The sequence below is a fragment of the Pristiophorus japonicus genome, chromosome 23 (genome assembly GCF_044704955.1).
Source record: "Pristiophorus japonicus isolate sPriJap1 chromosome 23, sPriJap1.hap1, whole genome shotgun sequence".
NCBI classification, from domain to species: domain Eukaryota; kingdom Metazoa; phylum Chordata; class Chondrichthyes; family Pristiophoridae; genus Pristiophorus; species Pristiophorus japonicus.
Genome location: NC_091999.1, coordinates 26,776,274 through 26,793,923, shown reverse-complemented (window position 1 = coordinate 26,793,923; position 17,650 = coordinate 26,776,274). Strand labels below are relative to the sequence as shown.

The 17,650-nt window shown below is 41.7% G+C and overlaps 1 pseudogene; it reads left to right on the top strand.

Annotated features, from left to right (window-relative positions):
• The first annotated feature begins 17,272 nt into the window (after positions 1 to 17,272).
• Positions 17,273 to 17,650, top strand: part of LOC139235452 (Ig heavy chain C region, secreted form-like) — a 28,138-nt pseudogene continuing 27,760 nt past the window's right edge.

Genomic DNA, 17,650 nt, shown 5'->3' with positions numbered 1-17,650 from the left:
CTGACATTTGGTGTTTCGCAGCTCTATCCATATAGATTCCACATCAGTCAAGGTAATGCCTTCCTTACTATTGTGTTAATCTCCTCTTTAATCAGTAACGCTACTCCACCTGCTTTTCCTTTCTGTCTATCCTTCCTGAATATTGAATACCAATGGATGTTGTGTTCCCAGCCTTGGTTACCCTGGAGCCATGTCTCCGAAATTCCCAATTACATTATATCCGTTAAAAGCTATCTGCGCTGTTAATTCATCCACCTTATTATGAATGCTCCTCGCATTGAGACTCAAAGCCTTCAGGCTTGTTTTTTTTAAACTTTTTGTCCTTTTAGAATTATATTTTAATATGCCGCTTTTTGATTCCTCTGCCCTCCACTCTTACTTTTCTCCTTCCTATCTTTTGCTTCTGCAGCCTTTTTACTTCCCTCTGCCTCCCTACATATATCCCCATCCGCCTGCCATATTCGTTTAAACACTCGCCAACAGCACTAGCAAACACACCACCAAGGACCTCGGTCCCGGTCCTGCCCAGGTGCAGACCATCCGGTTTGTACTGGTCCCATCTCCCACAGAACCTGTTCCAATGTCCCAGGAATTTGAATACCTCCCCCTTGCCCCAAACCTCAAGCCACGTATTCATTTGAACTATCCTGCTGTTCCAACTCTGAATAGCACGTGGCACTGATTGCAATCCTGAGATTCTACCTTTGAGGCCCGACTTTTAAATTTAACTCCTAGCTCCCGAAATTCATCTTGTAGAATGTCATCCAGTTTTTTACCTATATTGTTGGTACCTACATGCACCACGATAGTTGGCTGTTCACCCTCCCCCTCCACAATGCCCTGCACCCGCTCCAAGACACCCTTGACCCTTGCACCAGGGAGGCAACATACCACTCTGGAGTCTCGTTTGCGGCCGCAGAAACGCCTATCTCTTCCCCTTTTAATAGAATCTCCTCTCACTATATACCTTCCACTCTTTTTCCAGCCCACCTGCGCAGCACAGTTACCCCTGCTGCCATGAACTTAGCTGCTGCTCCCTTTCCCTGATGAGCCACCATCCTCAGCAGTATCCAAAACTGTATATCTGCCCTACCTTCCTTCCCCTGCTCTTCCTGATGGTCACCCATTCCCTATCTGTCTGTGTCACCTTTACCTGCTGTGTGACCAACTCACTAAACATGCTATCCAAGACATCTTCAGCATCGCGGATGCTCCAGAGTGAATCCATGCACAGCTCCAGTGCCTCAATGCGACCTGACAGGAGCTGCAGCTCGACACACTTCACGCACACATAGTAGCCAGTGTCCCTGACTTCCCACATACCACAGGAGGAGCAGGACACGGCTCTGGGCTCTCCTGCCATGACTTAACCTTTAGATTAACATAATTTGGCAACAATGCCAAAGGTTTCCTACTGATAAGAAAAGAAAAAAAAAAGAAAAAATGCTTACCAATCAACCAGCCAAAAACTTACCCGCTTGGCTGTGACATTACTCTTCGATTTCTTTTTAATTCTATTTTGCTTTTTGATTTTTGACGCTACAGCAGCTGTTCCTGCGACTGCTCTTCCTCCCGATCTGCTGCAGTACTTTTATCCGCCTCGATCCTCCCGCTCCCTCTACCTCCTCCAACTGATGCTCCTCCCGATCAGAGACAAAGGTTTACTCACATAATACATGGTGTACTTATACAATACAAGCTGAAATTACGCAATACAAACTATTCTCACACAATACAAGGTGTACATACACATTACAAGGTTTACGCACACAACCCCAAGGTGTACTCACATAATAAAATATGTACACATACAGTAAAAGGGGTGCTCATACAATACAAGGTGTACACATACAACAAAAGCTTTACTTTCACAATACAAGATGTACTTACACGATAAAACGTGTGCTCACACCATAAAAACTATACTCACACGATATAAAATGTGAACTCACACCATAATATCAGTACTCACAATATATAAGCTGTATTTATGCAACAAAGTCAGTACTCACACAATACAAGGTGTACTCACACAATAAAAGCTTTACTTATAAATACATGGTGCACTCCCACAATACAAGATGTAGTCACGCAACACAAGCTGTACTCATGCAACACAAGTTCTACTCACACAATATATCGTGACTTCACACAATACAAGGTGTCCCCACACAAAACAACATATACGGACAAATGTCAATCTGTACTCACACAACACATTGCATACTCACCCGATACAAAGTATCATCATTGGCAGTGCGTCGAAACGAGGATGACTTGCTTCCACGCCAAAAAGAAGGATGAGTTCACAGATGTTTCAATGAAGGACCTAATATTCCATGTTCCAAACTACATCCTGACGGGTGGAAGATGCTTGTGCATGGATTTTTTTAACGTGTGCTGGCCGTTACACACCAGCCGCCACGCGGGCTTGACAGAGCTAGGTCTTATTCCAGTGGCAAGGGTTATCCTAGATGTGCTCTGCTGCACGGACCTAGTGTGCACACTTATCACTGTGTGGTCTGGCCCGCGCTGCCCAATGGCCCCGAACTCACGCCTCTGTAAGCTACAAGGCTACGGACTAAGAGCTGGAAAGTGGGATTAGAATGGATAGCTCTCTATCAGTCTGCACAAACAAGATGGGCCTAAATGGCCTCCTTCCGTGCTGTAAATTTGTATGGTTATATAATGAGAAATAATTTACAGTTTCGGGGGTCGATAACCAGGTGTTTAAAGGCCATTCATTTCTCTCTTTCCATTTCGCTGTTAGTTAAAGATACACAGATTGATTTCCCCTCATTATGCATCTTTAGTTGTGAAACAAAAATCCTTCCTGTTAATAGAGAGCCACATTCTGCACTGGGGGAGACGGCGGGTAGCTTCAGCCTTTAAAATTCTCCTCCTCTTGTTCAAATCCCGCCAAGACCTCGCCACTCCCGATCTCTGTAACCTCCTCCAGCCCACCAACCCTCTTAATGAGGGAAAACATTTTCAGTGTCAGACGGCTCGGTAGCCAGAGGACACTTATTTAAGATGATTGGCAAATGAACCAGATGCCACACGAGCGAAAAACATTCAGTAGCGAAATGTTATGGCCTGGAACGCACTGCCTGTAAGGGTGGTGGAGGCAGATTCACTCTTTAAGTGCAAAAGAGATAAATATTTGAGTTGCAAAGATTTGCAGGGTTATGAGGCAGAGCAGTGGAGTGGACTAATTATACAGCTTAGGATGAGCAAGAGAGGAAAAAATGTTCCAGAGAAACTAGAACTGTCTGTAGAGAATGTATATCTTGGGCAGGCAGCTCAGTCCCATGGAATGCACATCCTGGGCAGGCAGCTCAGTCCCATGGAATGCACATCCTGGGCAGGCAGCTCAGTCCCATGGAATGTACATACTGGGCAGGGAAGCTCAGTCCCACGGAATGCACATCCTGGGCAGGCAGCTCAGTCCCATGGAATGCGCATCCTGGGCAGGCAGCTCAGTCCCATGGAATGTACATCCTGGTCAGGCAGCAAAGTCCCATGGAATACACATACTGGGCCATGTGGGAACATCTGGATGACCACGTTGCGGGAAGTGTCGCCAGCTCCCTAATTACCTGTAAGATGCCCTCCCCAACATCACTACTACGGTTTATATGTCTGTACAAAACTCCCACTAACGTGTATTGCCATTTGGTGTTCTGCAGCTCTACCCATATCGATTCCATATCATAAGGGTGCATTTTGAGCTCCGGGTTTCGCAGCTTGACCGGTTGCTAGCGTCAATGCAGTCTATCCGTGAAGCTGAGAGCTTTGAGGACACCACATTTCAGGAGGTAGTCACCCAGCAGTTTAAATTGTGCAGGCATAGAGGGAATGGAAGATCGTCAGACAGGCAAGGAGGAACTGACATGTAGGACAGGAATCCCCTGACTCATTAACCGCTTTTCAGTTCAGGTTAATGAGGAGCACGATGGTTGCTCTGGGGAGTGAAGCCAGTGCCAAGTCCACGGAACCATGTTTGGCTCAGCTGCACAGAAGGGAAGGAAGAAGAGTGGAAGAGCAATAGTGGTAGGTCACTTGATACATGGGGAATAGACAGACATAGAAACATAGAAAATAGTTGCAGGACTAGGCCATTCGGCCCTTCTAGCCTGCACCGCCATTCAATGAGTTAATAGCTGAACATGCAACTTCAGTACCCCATTCCTGCGTTCTCGCCATACACCTTGATCCCCCTAGTAATAAGGACGTTTGGCGGCTGCAGACGTGACTCCAAGATAGTTATTGCCTCCCTGGTGCCAGGGTCAAGGTTTGTCGTTAAAAGGTTGCAGGACATTGTGAGGGAACCGGGGGGAGGGGTGTGAATAGCCAGAAGTCGTGGTCTATATTGTCAGCAATGACAAAGGTCGAAAGAGGGATGACGTCCTTCAGGCAGTTTTAAGGGAGCTGGGAAGGAGACTAAAAAACAGGACCTCAAAAGTAGTAATCGCCAGATTACTCCCAGTACCACGTGCTAGTGAGTATAGAAATAGGAGGATCGAGCAGGTGAATATGTGGCTTGAGACGATGCAGGAGGGAAGACTTTAAATTTATGTGGTATTGCGACTGTTTCTGGGGGCGGTGGGACCTGGACAAGCCAGTCGGGTTGCACCTGAACAAAGCTGGGACCTAGTTCCTCTACAAGCTGGGGAGAGCCTCAGCTCGTTGGTGGGAACATTTTTGGACAAAATTTTGAGGGATAGGATAAATCTTCATTTGGGAAGACACGGATTAATCAAGGACATTCAGCATGGATTTGTTAAGGGAAAGTCGGGTCTGTCTACCGATTGACTCTCCTGTATATCCCCTCAAAAAATTTAATGAGGGCAGTGCATTTGATGTAGCGTATATGAATTCTAGCAACTATTTTGATAAAGTCCCACAAGGCAGACTGGTCACAAAATTATAAGCAATTGGGATACAAGGCAAAGTGGCAAGTTGGATCCAAAATTGGCTCAGAGTCAGGAAGCAAAGGTTAATGGTTGATGGGTGTTTTTGAGACTGGAAGGCTGTCTCCAGTGGGGAATCCATAGGGCTCACTACCAGGTCCCTTTTTTATCAATAATTTGGACTTGAATCTATAGGGTATGATTAGGAAGTATGCAGATGACACACAAATTGGCCTTGTGGTTGATAATGAAGAAGAAAGCTCTAGACTGCAGGAAGATAGCAATGGACTGATCAGGTGGGCAGAATAGTAGCAAGTGGACTTCAATCCGCGGTAGTGTGAGGTCTTGCATTTGGGGAGGGCTAACAAGGCAAGGGAATACATAATGAATCGTAGATTACTGAGAAGTGTAGATGAATAAAGAGACCTAGGAGTGCATATCCACAGACCCATGAAGGTTTCAGGACAGGTAGACATTATAAATACCTTAAGAGGATAACTAGAGAAAGAATGCGGCCTATTAGAGACCACAAAGGAAATCTGTGTGGAAGCAGAAGATGTGACTATCATTCTTAATCAATACCCTGCATTTGTTTTCACAAAAGAGAGGGGCGTTGCAGATTTTGCAATGAGGGAGGAGTGTGAAATATTGGACGAGGTAAACATAGTTAGAGAAGAAGTATTAAGGGACTTAGCAGCTTTGAAAGTGGATAAATCCCCAGGCCCAGATGAAATGTATTTCAGGCTGTTAAGAGAAGCAAAAGAGGAAATAGCAGAGGCTCTGACCATCATTTTCCAATCCGCACTGGCTACAGGTGTGGTGCCAGAGGACTGGAGGACCTCTAATGTTTAACCTTTGTTTAAAAAGGGAGCAAGGATGGATCGATTTATTAAAGGCCTGTCAGCCTAACCTCAGTGGTGGGAATTTGTTTTGGAAAAATCCTGAATGACAGGAAAAATCTTCATTTGGAAAGACATGGATTAATCAGGAACAGTCCGCGCGGATTTGTTAAGGGAAGGTCATGTCTGACTAACTTGATTGAATCTGTCCCCTCTTCCAGGTCATCTATGTATATTGTAAACAGTTGTGGTCCCAGCACCGATCCCTGTGGCACACCACTAACCACCGGTTTCCAACGCGAAAAGGACCCATTTATCCCGACTCTCTGCTTTCTGTTATCCAGCCAATTCTCTATCCATGCTAATACATTTCCTCTGACCCCACGTACCTTTATCTTCTGCAGTAACCTTTTGTGTGGCACCTTATCGAATGCCTTTTGGAAATCTAAATACACCACATTCATCGGTATATCTCTATCCACCATGCTCATTATATCCTCAAAGAATTCCAGTAAATTAGTTAAACATGATTTCCCCTTCATGAATCCATGTTGCGTCTGCTTTATTGCACTATTCCTATCTAGATGTCCCGCTATTTCTTCCTTAATGATAGCTTCAAGCATTTTCCCCACTACAGATGTTAAACTAACCGGCCTATAGTTATTTGCCTTTTGTCTGCCCCCTTTGTTAAACAGAGGCGTTACATTAGCTGCTTTCCAATCCGCTGGACCTCACCAGAGTCCAGAGAATTTTGGTAGATAATAACGAATGCATATGCTATAACTTCCGCCATGTCTTTTAATACCCTGGGATGCATTTTATCAGGACATGGGGACTTGTCTACCTTGAGTCCCATTAGCCTATCCAGCACTATCCCCGTTGTGATAGTGATTATCTCAAGGTCCTCCCTTCTCACATTCCCGTGACCAGTAATTTCTGCAATGATTTTTGTGTCTTCCACTGAGACGACCGAAGCAAAATAATTGTTTAGGGTCTCAGCCATTTCCACATTTCCCATTATTAAATCCACCTTCTCATCGTCTGAGGGACCAACATTTACTTTAGTCATTCTTTTCCGTTTTATATATCGGTAAAAGCTTTTACTATCTGTTTTTATGTGTTGCACAAATTTACTTTCGTAATCTACCTTTCCTTTCTTTATTGCTCTCTTAATCATTCTTTGCTGTCGATTAAAATTTTCGCAATCTTCTAGTTTCCCACTAACATTGGCCACCTTACACGCATTGGTTTTTAATTTGATACTCTCCTTTATTTCCTTGGTTATCCACGGCTGGTTATCCCTTCTCTTACCGCCCTTAATTTTCACTGGAATATATTTTTGTTGAGCATTATGAAATAGCTCCTTAAAAGTCCTCCACTGTTCCTCAATTGTGCCACCGTTTAGTCTGCCTTTCCAGTGTACTTTAGACAACTCTGCCATCATCCCACTGTAGTCCCCTTTGTTTAAGCGACTGTAATATAAATAGAGACAGGGTCTCGTGTAATAAAAATAGGGACAGGGTCTCGTGTAATATAAACAGAGACAGGGTCTAGTGCAATGTAAGCAGGGACAGGGTCGATTGTAATCTCAGCAGAGACAGGGTCTAGTGCAGTAATACATTTTAAATCTCTGGCTTGTGGTTACTGTCCGTCCTACCAGTGGTAAAGGTTTCTAACTATTTACTTGATTAAAACTCCTCATAATTTTGATCGCCACTATTAAATCTGCCTTAACATTCTCGGATATAAGGAGCACCGTCCCAGTTTCCAGCTGTTCTACTGATGCACCTCATGAACATCCAGATGAGGAGTCGCTAAGATTTGATCCCATTTTACAACAGTGCCAGAATATCATCCCAGGCAAGATAAGAGCATTATCCCCGGGAATTAAACCGATTGTGTAAGACTCGTCTCAGGCACTAAATTTTGGACACTCTGAACTAAATGACAAAGTCTACAAAATTAAGCTGTGACGTGCTAAAGCCCCGGTACAATGGGATCACTCTCACCTCTGAGTGAGAAGGCTGTGGGTTCTCAACCCCTCTCCAGAGGCTGAGCACCTAATCTCGGCTGGCACTCCCGGTACCAGTACCGAAGGAGAAGGGGAGGGGGGGCTATATTGACGGTGGAGCAGTCTTTCGGATGAGACGTTACATCTGCTGAGTCTTCACTCACAGTTGGATGTAAGAGATTGAATGGCACTATTTTAAATAGCAGGGGAGTTCACCCCGAAGTCCATTACACATATTTATCCATTAACCAGCATCGCTAAAGCACAGATTCTGTGGTTATTATCACATTATGTTTGTGGGAGCTTGCTGTGTGCAATTTGACTCCATGTTTCCTACATTATAAAAGTGACTACACTTCAAACATACTTCATTATAAAGCACTTTTGGACATTCTGAGGACGTGAAAGTCGTGAAAGTTATTTCTAAACGTCAACATTTAAAATACACGTTGCAATGGGTGACTCCTCTGGTCGCTGTTTTAACTTGTTTAGTTTAAGTGGCTGGATTCTTAAGCTAAATGGACATTCAGTGAATTACTGATCTGTTCAGCGAGGTTCCATTGACATTGGTAGCAGAATTTTCAGAATTGAATTATTAATTTTAATATGTTCCCTTTGATATAAATCACATCTCTTCTAATTGAACAAACCAAAAACCGATGTCACAGCTGGAGATATTTCCATTTCTTTGTACCAACTACCAATATTCATAAAATAAACCCGTGCTGTGAGTTAAAACTAATCAATAAATGACTTTGTGGATCTGCTTTTGCTGCCATGAACACTTCATGGAAACCTGTGAGGTGTTTATGTAAATAAACGCAGAAATAGAAGACCCAGATTAGAATAGTGAACGACAGAATAGAAATAAACAGATAAAGAAACGCTAATGTCTCAACGGATTCCAGCAACAATTGATGTTTGTGATATTTTTTTCAGTTATTGGTGAACAAATCAACGATGTTATCTGCGGCCAGAATGGGGCAAGATTCTAGTCACCGTATATAGTAACAGCTCAAATGTATTCGTGGCAATTCTCTGTATCCCCTCCCTCTCTGCCTCTCTCTACTATCCCCACCTTTTGACTTGCCTCTAAAGAATGCGTCATTATTTTTACCTCACAATAAGAAGTCAATGTCTAACAAAAATGTTCTCTAAGGTCTATTTCCAGGCCTCAAACCAAATTGGTGGGTGTGCGGAGAGGCAGCTTTATAATAAAATATGTCGTGTGAACTCAATGATCTTGGGTGTTTGATGTGACTCTGTAGCGGGAACTTTACTCTGCATCTAACTCCGTGCTGTACCTGCCCTGTGAGTGTTTAATGGGACTGTTTCGATGGAGCTTTGCTCTGCATAGACGAGTGATGTACCTGCTCTGGAAGAGTTTGATGGGACGGTGTAGAGGGTGCTTTACTCCATAGCTTACCCGTGCTGTACCTGCCCTGGGAGTCTTTGCTGGGACAGTGTGGAGGGAGCTTTACTCTGCATAGACCAGAGCTGTACCTGCCCTGGGAGAGTTTGATGGGACGGTGTAGAGCAAGATTTACTCTCTATCTAAACCGTGCTGTACCTGCCCTGGGAGTGTTTGATGTGACGGTGTAGAGGGAGCTTTATTGTTTTTCGACTCGTGCTGTACCTGAGCTGGGAGTGTTTGATGGGACAGCATCGACGGAGCTTTTCTTTGCATAGGCCCGCGCTGTACCTGCCCTGGGAATGTTTGATGGCACAGTGTGACATCACTATCGCAGAAAATTGATTTTGTCAGTGCAACTTCCTGTATATTGCATTTCGTGTTTACCTGTTTGACATCATCACGTCAGCAACACGTAAACAATGGGTGACGTAATTGTTTACAACAAAGCAACGTCATCAACGTGATTTGGTCGCCATAGCTACATCAGTGCGACGTCTGACCCTCAGCCAAATGGATTGCTCGATTTAACCTATATAGACACATCTATACCCCAGGGTCTAGTGCAGTAATAACCGAGACACGTCCAAGTGTAACATAGACAGAGAGATGATATAGTGTAATATCTACAATGACAGGGACCAGTGTAAAATAAAAAGACACAGCGTCTAGTGTAATATAAACAGAGACAGGGCCTAGTGTAATATAAACAGAGACAGTGTCTAGTGTAATATAGAAAATAAAGGCTCTAGTGTAATATAAACAGAGACAATGTCTAGTGTAATATAAAAAATACAGGGTCTAGTGTAATATAAACAGAGACAGTGTCTAGTGTAATATAAACAGAGACCGTGTCTAGTGTAATGTAAAAAATACAGAGTCTAGTATAATATAAACAGAGACAGGGTCGAGTGTAATATAAACAGAGACAGGGTCTAGTGTAATATAACCAGAGACAGGACCAATCTATTATAAAGAGACAGGGGATAGTATAATATAAATAGTGACAGGGTCCAACATAATATAACAAAGAATAACGTGCTCTAATACTAACTAATACATGAGCTCTTTAGTAGAAACATTGACATTTTCTAGTGCAATATAAACTGAGACATGTCGAGTGTAATATAAAGAGAGACAGGAACTAGTGAAATATTGACAAAAACATGGTGTACGGTCATATAAACAGAGACAGCGTCTAGTTCAGTAGTAACTGAGAATGGGTCTAATGTAATATAACGGAGGGTCCAGTACTGTGATAACTGATACAGAGCCGAGAATAATATAAACAGAGACAGGGTCTAGTGCAGTGTAACTGAGACAGTATCCACAGAAATAAAATTGATCCCGAGACTAGTGCAGTAATAACTGAGACAGGGCCTTGTGCAATCCGAAAAGAGAGATGATCAGATGTAGTTATAATTAAACAGGGTCCAGAGTAATTTAAACATATAGAATGCCTGGAATAATTTGATAGTAACATTCCAGCCATGCGAATCTTCATGTCTGTCTGACTGTCTATCTGTCTGTCATTCGGTCGGTCGGTCCATTCGTCTGTCCGTCCGACCGTCGATTCGTACTTCTATCCATCTATCTGTACTTCTATCTAATATTACACTAGAACCTGTCTCTCTTAAGACCCTGTCCCTGTTAATATTACACGAGACGCTGTCTCTGTTTATATTACCCGTGTCCCTGTCTCTGCTTATATTGTACTAGACCCTGTCTCTGTTTATATTACACTCAACTCTGTCCCAGTTTATATTACACTAGACACTGTCTCTGTTATATTAGTCTACACCCTGTCTCTGTTTATATTACAGTAGACACTGTCTCTGTTTTTATTACACTGGACCCTGTCTCTGTTTCTATTACACTAGACCCTGTCCCAGTTTATATTACACTAGACCCTGTCTCTGTTTATATTGTACTAGACCCTGTCTCTGTTTATATTATACTAGACTCTGCCTCTGTTTACATTACGTTAGACCCGCTCCCAGTTCATATAACACTAGAGACTGTCTCTGTTTATATTAGTCTAGACCCTGTCTCTGTTTATATTCTACTAGACCCTGTCTCTGTTTAAATTACACTGGACCCTGTTTCTGTTTATATTAAACTAGACCCTGTCTCTGTTTATATTACACTAGACACTGTCTCTGTTTATATTCTTCCAGACACTATCCCTGTTTATATTACACTAGACTCTGTCTCTGTTTATATTACACTAGACCCTGTCTCTGTTTATTTTGTACTAGACACTGTCTCTGTTTATATTAAACTAGACCTTGCCTCTGTTTACATTACACTAGACCCTCTTCCAGTTCATATTATATTGGACCCTGTCTCTGTTTATATTAAACTGGATCCTGTCTCTGTTTATTTTACACTAGACCCTGTCTCTCTTCATATTACACTAGACACTGACTCTGTCTATATTCTTCTTAACACTATCCCTGTTTATATTGGACTCGAACCAGTCTCTGTTTATATTAAACAAGACCCTGTCTCTGTTTTTATTACACTAGACCATGTCGCTGTTTATATTACACCAGACACTGCCTCTGTTTATATTCTTTCTGACACTATCCCTGTTTATATTACACTAGACCCTGTCTCTGTTTGCATTACACAAGACCCTGTCTCTGTTTATATTACACTAGACCCTGTCTTTGTTTATATTCTTCCAGACACTATCCCTGTTTATATTACACTACACCTTGTCTCTGTTTATAATACACTAGACCCTGTCTCTGTTTATATTACACTAGGCACTGTCTCTGTCTATATTCTTCTTAACACTATCCCTGTTTATATTGGACTCGACCCTATATCTCTGCTTATATTAAACTAGACCCTGTCTCTGTTTATATTACACTAGACCATGTCTCTGTTTATATTACACCAGACATTGCCTCTGTTTATATTCTTTCTGACACTATCCCTGTTTATATTACACTAGACCCTGTCTCTGTTTGTATTACACTAGACCCTGTCTATGTTTATATTACACTAGACCATGTCTCTGTTTATATTACACCAGACACTGCCTCTTTTTATATTCTTTCTGACACTATCCGTCTTTATATTAAACTAGACCCTGTCTCTATTTATATTACACTGGACCCTGTCTCTGTTCATATCACACAAGACCCTGTCGCTGTTTATATTCTTCCAGACACTATCCCTGTTTATATTACACTAGACGCTGTCTCTGTTTATAATACACTAGACCTTGTCTCTTTTTATAATATACTAGACACTATCCCTGTTTATATTACACTACACCCTGTCTCTGTTTATAATACACTAGACCCTGTCTCTGTTTATATTACACTAGGCACTGTCTCTGTCTATATTCTTCTTAACACTATCCCTGTTTATATTGGACTCGACCCTATATCTCTGTTTATATTAAACTAGACCCTGTCTCTGTTTATATTACACTAGACCATGTCTCTGTTTATATTACACCAGACATTGCATCTGTTTATATTCTTTCTGACACTATCCCTGTTTATATTACACTAGACCCTGTCTCTGTTTGTATTACACTAGATCCTGTCTATGTTTATATTACACTAGACCATGTCTCTGTTTATATTACACCAGACACTGCCTCTTTTTATATTCTTTCTGACACTATCCGTCTTTATATTAAACTAGACCCTGTCTCTATTTATATTACACTGGACCCTGTCTCTGTTCATATCACACAAGACCCAGTCGCTGTTTATATTCTTCCAGACACTATCCCTGTTTATATTACACTAGACGCTGTCTCTGTTTATAATACACTAGACCTTGTCTCTTTTTATAAAATACTAGACACTGTCTCTGTTTATACTACATTAGACCCTCTCTATGTTTATATTACACTAGACCCTGTCTCTGTTTATATTACACTAGACCATGTCTCTGTTTACATTACACCAGACACTATCTTTGTTTATATTCCTTCTGACACTATCCCTGTTTATATTACACTAGACCCTGTCTTTGTTTGTATTACACTAGACCCTGTCTCTGTTTATATTCCAGTAGACACTGTCTCAGTTTATGTCACACGACACCCTGTCTCTTTTTATAATACGCCAGGCATTGTCACTGTTTATATTATCCTCGACACTGTCTCTCTCTTTATTACACCAGATCATCTTTCCTTTTCAAATATATATTGATTTCCCTATTTGAAAGTTATAATTAAATTTGCTGCCATCACCCTTTCAGAGAGTACATTCCAGGTTATTACAACTCGCTGCATAAAAAATCTCCTTATCTCCCGTCTGGATTTATTTTTTCATTCATCTTAATCTTTGTGTTCTGGTTACCGATAGACCTGCCGATAGAATCCCCACCTTACTATCAACTCAATGAAACCCCTTCACAATTTTGAAAACATCTGTTAATTCTCCCCTAAGCATTCCCTGCTATAATAAGAATGAACCCATCCTCTCTCGTCTCCACAAAACTGAACTCCCTCATGCCTTGCACCAATCTCCTCTGCATCCTCGACAAGAGGCTGACAATCTTCTTAAAATGTGGATTGAAAAAAATGCAATCTTTATTTGCCCTTCAGATTATTTCTAAGGATACATGCTCCCTTTAAATTTGACTGACTGAGAAGCATTAATTATATTGTTTTACTTGTTTTGACAAAACGGACGGTGACTGAAATGCTCAGCAATATCCGTCTCCACATGACTCATGTATCAATATGATCACTGTCGCCACCTTCTGATAAAAGACATCTACTGCAAGCTCCAGAGCTTACTTTAAACATGATTCATAACACCCACTACAATAACTTGTTTGAACGTTTACCCAGAGGATTTTTTAGAACAAACCACAAGAGGTGCAGATGATCAGGAAGTATCAAGGGCGGAATTAGCAAAATTATTATTGCAAATTCACCTTCAGCTCATCATACAGAGCCGTCAGATTAGATAAACTTCCACAATGAATAAAAACCTCACAGGAACAATGGTGCAACCGTGGCTAACAAGGGAAGTTAAAGATAGTATTAGATTAAATTAACAGCCATGGAATGTTGACAAAAAGAGTAGTAAGCCCGAAAATTGGGAAGATTTTGGAATTCTGCAAAAGATGCACATGCAACTGATAATATGGGAGAAAATATAAAATTAAATAAGCTATCAAAAATCTACAAACAGATTGTTAGAGCTTCTACACGTGTATAGAAAGATGACTTAAATTAGCGTAATTTACAATACAAAGGTAGGTGGGACAGTAAACAGTGAGGAAGAAGTAAGGAGGCTGCAAAGGGATATTGACAGGTTAAGTGAGTGGGCATGAACATGGCAGATTGAGTATAATAGGAGAAGTGTGAAGTTCCGCACCTTGGTAGGACAAATAGAGATGCAGAATATTTTTTGAATGCTGAGAAACTGGGTAATGTTCTTATTCAGAAAGACCTGGATGGCCTTGTGCACGAATCACAGAAAGCTAACATGGAGCCAAAGTGAGCAATTAGGAAAGCAAATGGAAAGCAACATTTTATTGCAAAGGGATTGGAGTATTAGTAAAAAGAAGCCTTCATGCACTTATATAGGGCTCTGCTGAGACTACACCTGGTGTATCGTGTACAGTTTTGTTCTACTTATCTAAGGAAGGATATACTTGCCTTGGACGGAGTGCATCTAAGGTTCATCAGACTGATCTGATTCCTGGGACGGCGGCGGGGGCGGGGGGCTGTTCTATCAGGAGAGATTGAGTATCTTATGTCCATATTTCCTCGGAAATCACAACATAAGAACATAAGAATTGGGAGCAGGAATAGGCCATATGGTTCAGCGAGCCTGTTCCGTCATTCAATCTAAATTGTTAATATAAGTTGTGAACAATAGTGGACCCAGCACTGATCTTTGTGGGGTCCCTCTTTCTATCTCTCTGTTTATCTGTTTATCTATCTCTCTCTCTCTCTATCTATCTATCTATCTATCTATCTATCTATCTATCTATCTATCTATCTATCTATCTATCTATCTATCTATATATCTATCTATCTATCTATCTATCTATCTATCTATCTATCTATCTATCTATCTGTCTATCTATCTATCTATTACAGGGTTATGTGCAGTACTGATAATCCAGCTGACTGCTGCGACTGACATGGTGTCTGAGACTTTGCATATATTTCCTTTCCTGCAATATGTGAACAGTTACACACATTTACACAACGAAAAAATTTAACTTAACACCAGTTCTGTTATTGGGTAGATGTGTATATAAATAGGTCTTTTGTCAATGTAAATGTTTTGAAGTTGGCTTCCAGGCATGCGGTCAGTAGTGAGAAAACTGGCCTTTGATGGAGTGCACAGAACCCCAGATGCTTCCTGAAAATGACACTGGTGTTCGAGGCTCGCTGACGGCAGTCGGTTGGGTTACTGCCAAATATTGTGCGGGTCAGATTAGCGTGAACAAGAATGAGAGAAATATGGTATTTAACTATTTAAATATTACATTATTCAGTCGAACTTTTAAAATAAGAAACATTTTCCATAGTATAACATCTCAAGAATGATTTTACGTAAATTGCATGCTCACAATATTACAAAACAGGATCTGAAAATAATGAATTGATCCACACGGTACCTAATGAAAACTATTTCCAAATAAAGACCATTCTAAATCTTTCAATCGATTTATTCAGTACAGCATGAAGTGCTGGAGAGACGTTTAATGTCCTCACCCCACACTGTAATGAGATGAGTGGGATTCGCAAAGTAACTAAAACAGGTTGAATTGCCTTGAATATTCTCACAGAGAAGTGCCAGCTGCACTTCTTTAATATTCTCACAGAATTTTGAGCCTGGTCTAAACACATGTCTCCATTATTCGTGATCAGTAGCCGCGCAGGGTGCGGTGTAACTTGAACTGATTTGGATCCCTGAACAAGCCCTCTCATAGCCCGGCTACCAGTGGGTGGTGAAAGGCCCAGATTGTGATCTCTGTTTCTGCTGGAGATGAAGCATTTATTCCTGTGATATTCTGTAAGATACCACTATGTCCTGATACACCGTGTTCCTGTTACCCGTGTCTGTTACACATTCGGTCGCTATTAAAGTTAGCGGCAAGGATTTGGATGTCAAGGTTTGCTGATCACATTATCGATTCTGATTCACCAGCTTCTCTCATAAAACGCTGGTCTGAAGCGGGCGGCCCCCACTTTCTTATGTGTCTTCGTCAACTCACTCCTTAATCATCAGACAAGCAGACTTATTTTACAGCTAAATTTACAAACGGCTGTCTTAGAGTCACAGACTCAGGGGCAGTTAGTGAAATGCAGTGAGAGACAATTGTATAATGTGAGGAGTATGATCTCATCTCCAGAACAAAAGTGTAGCTTCAGCCAAGTACACTGTAAATAGAATCACATTACCCATCTACCGCACTCGGTTACATAGAGTGATATCAATTCAGATTATAGGGGATACTTTATTGGTACAGTTGCATGGATAGATAGCGGGAGATGTAAAAGCACAAACTGGCCGTGTCATTAGATCCTGATAATGTAATTCAATCTCAAAGATTTACATCCCCTGTGAAAGAGTGAGGAATAAAGGGATTTAATTTACAGTCCAGATGTGAGTCCATTCTGTTGGTGATGTGGAAGAAGTGACGTGGATCCAGAAACCGCTTCTATCAGGGAAGCAATGGGTGGCGTCTTTAACCTCGCCCCCATCTCCCAGGTATTTAGCTGCCGGCCACTGGGAGCGCAATACAACAGTCTGGGAGTGGGTTTGCTCAGTGAGTTCTTGCTGGAACCAGTCACCACACATTGCCAGGAGGATGAGGTCGGCGATTGCTTTCGTTCTGTTGCTGGCTTTACTTTCCCGTGAGTAGTTTTTATTGTCCAATTCTCTCATTGTTACTGTCTCAGTGCGAGTCTCTCTCTGAAATTTTACAGAGTCAGGAATCATTTCCCGAGGATTGATCCTCGGGATATTTTGATTATTTTTACAGGTGTCCAGTCGGATGTGGTGTTGACTCAGCCCGAGGCAAAGACCAGGATTTCCTGAGTCTCCCTGAGACTGACCTGTAAACCAGCGGGTTCGATTTTGGCGGCTATGGCATGAACTGGGTCCGCCAGGTTCCCGGTCAGGGGCTGGAGTGGCTGGTTTACTACTACACTCCATCGAGCAAGAATAACGTCCCAGGGATCGACAGCCGATTTAATGCATCCAAAGACACTTCAAACAACATCTTCACGTTGGACATAAAGAACAAGAGGAGCGAAGACACCACCATCTATTACTGTGCAAGGAAGGACTACGGGAGTGGGTCACGGTGCAATACAGAGTGAGCTCTCCATACAAATACCCCAGACAGGGAGTTTGCTAAAACCTGCGACCATTACCACGCCAGGAGCGTCGAAGGAACTGAGGCTTAAATAAAAATAATTAGAAATAAGTTATATATATATATATATATATATATATTTAAATGTATA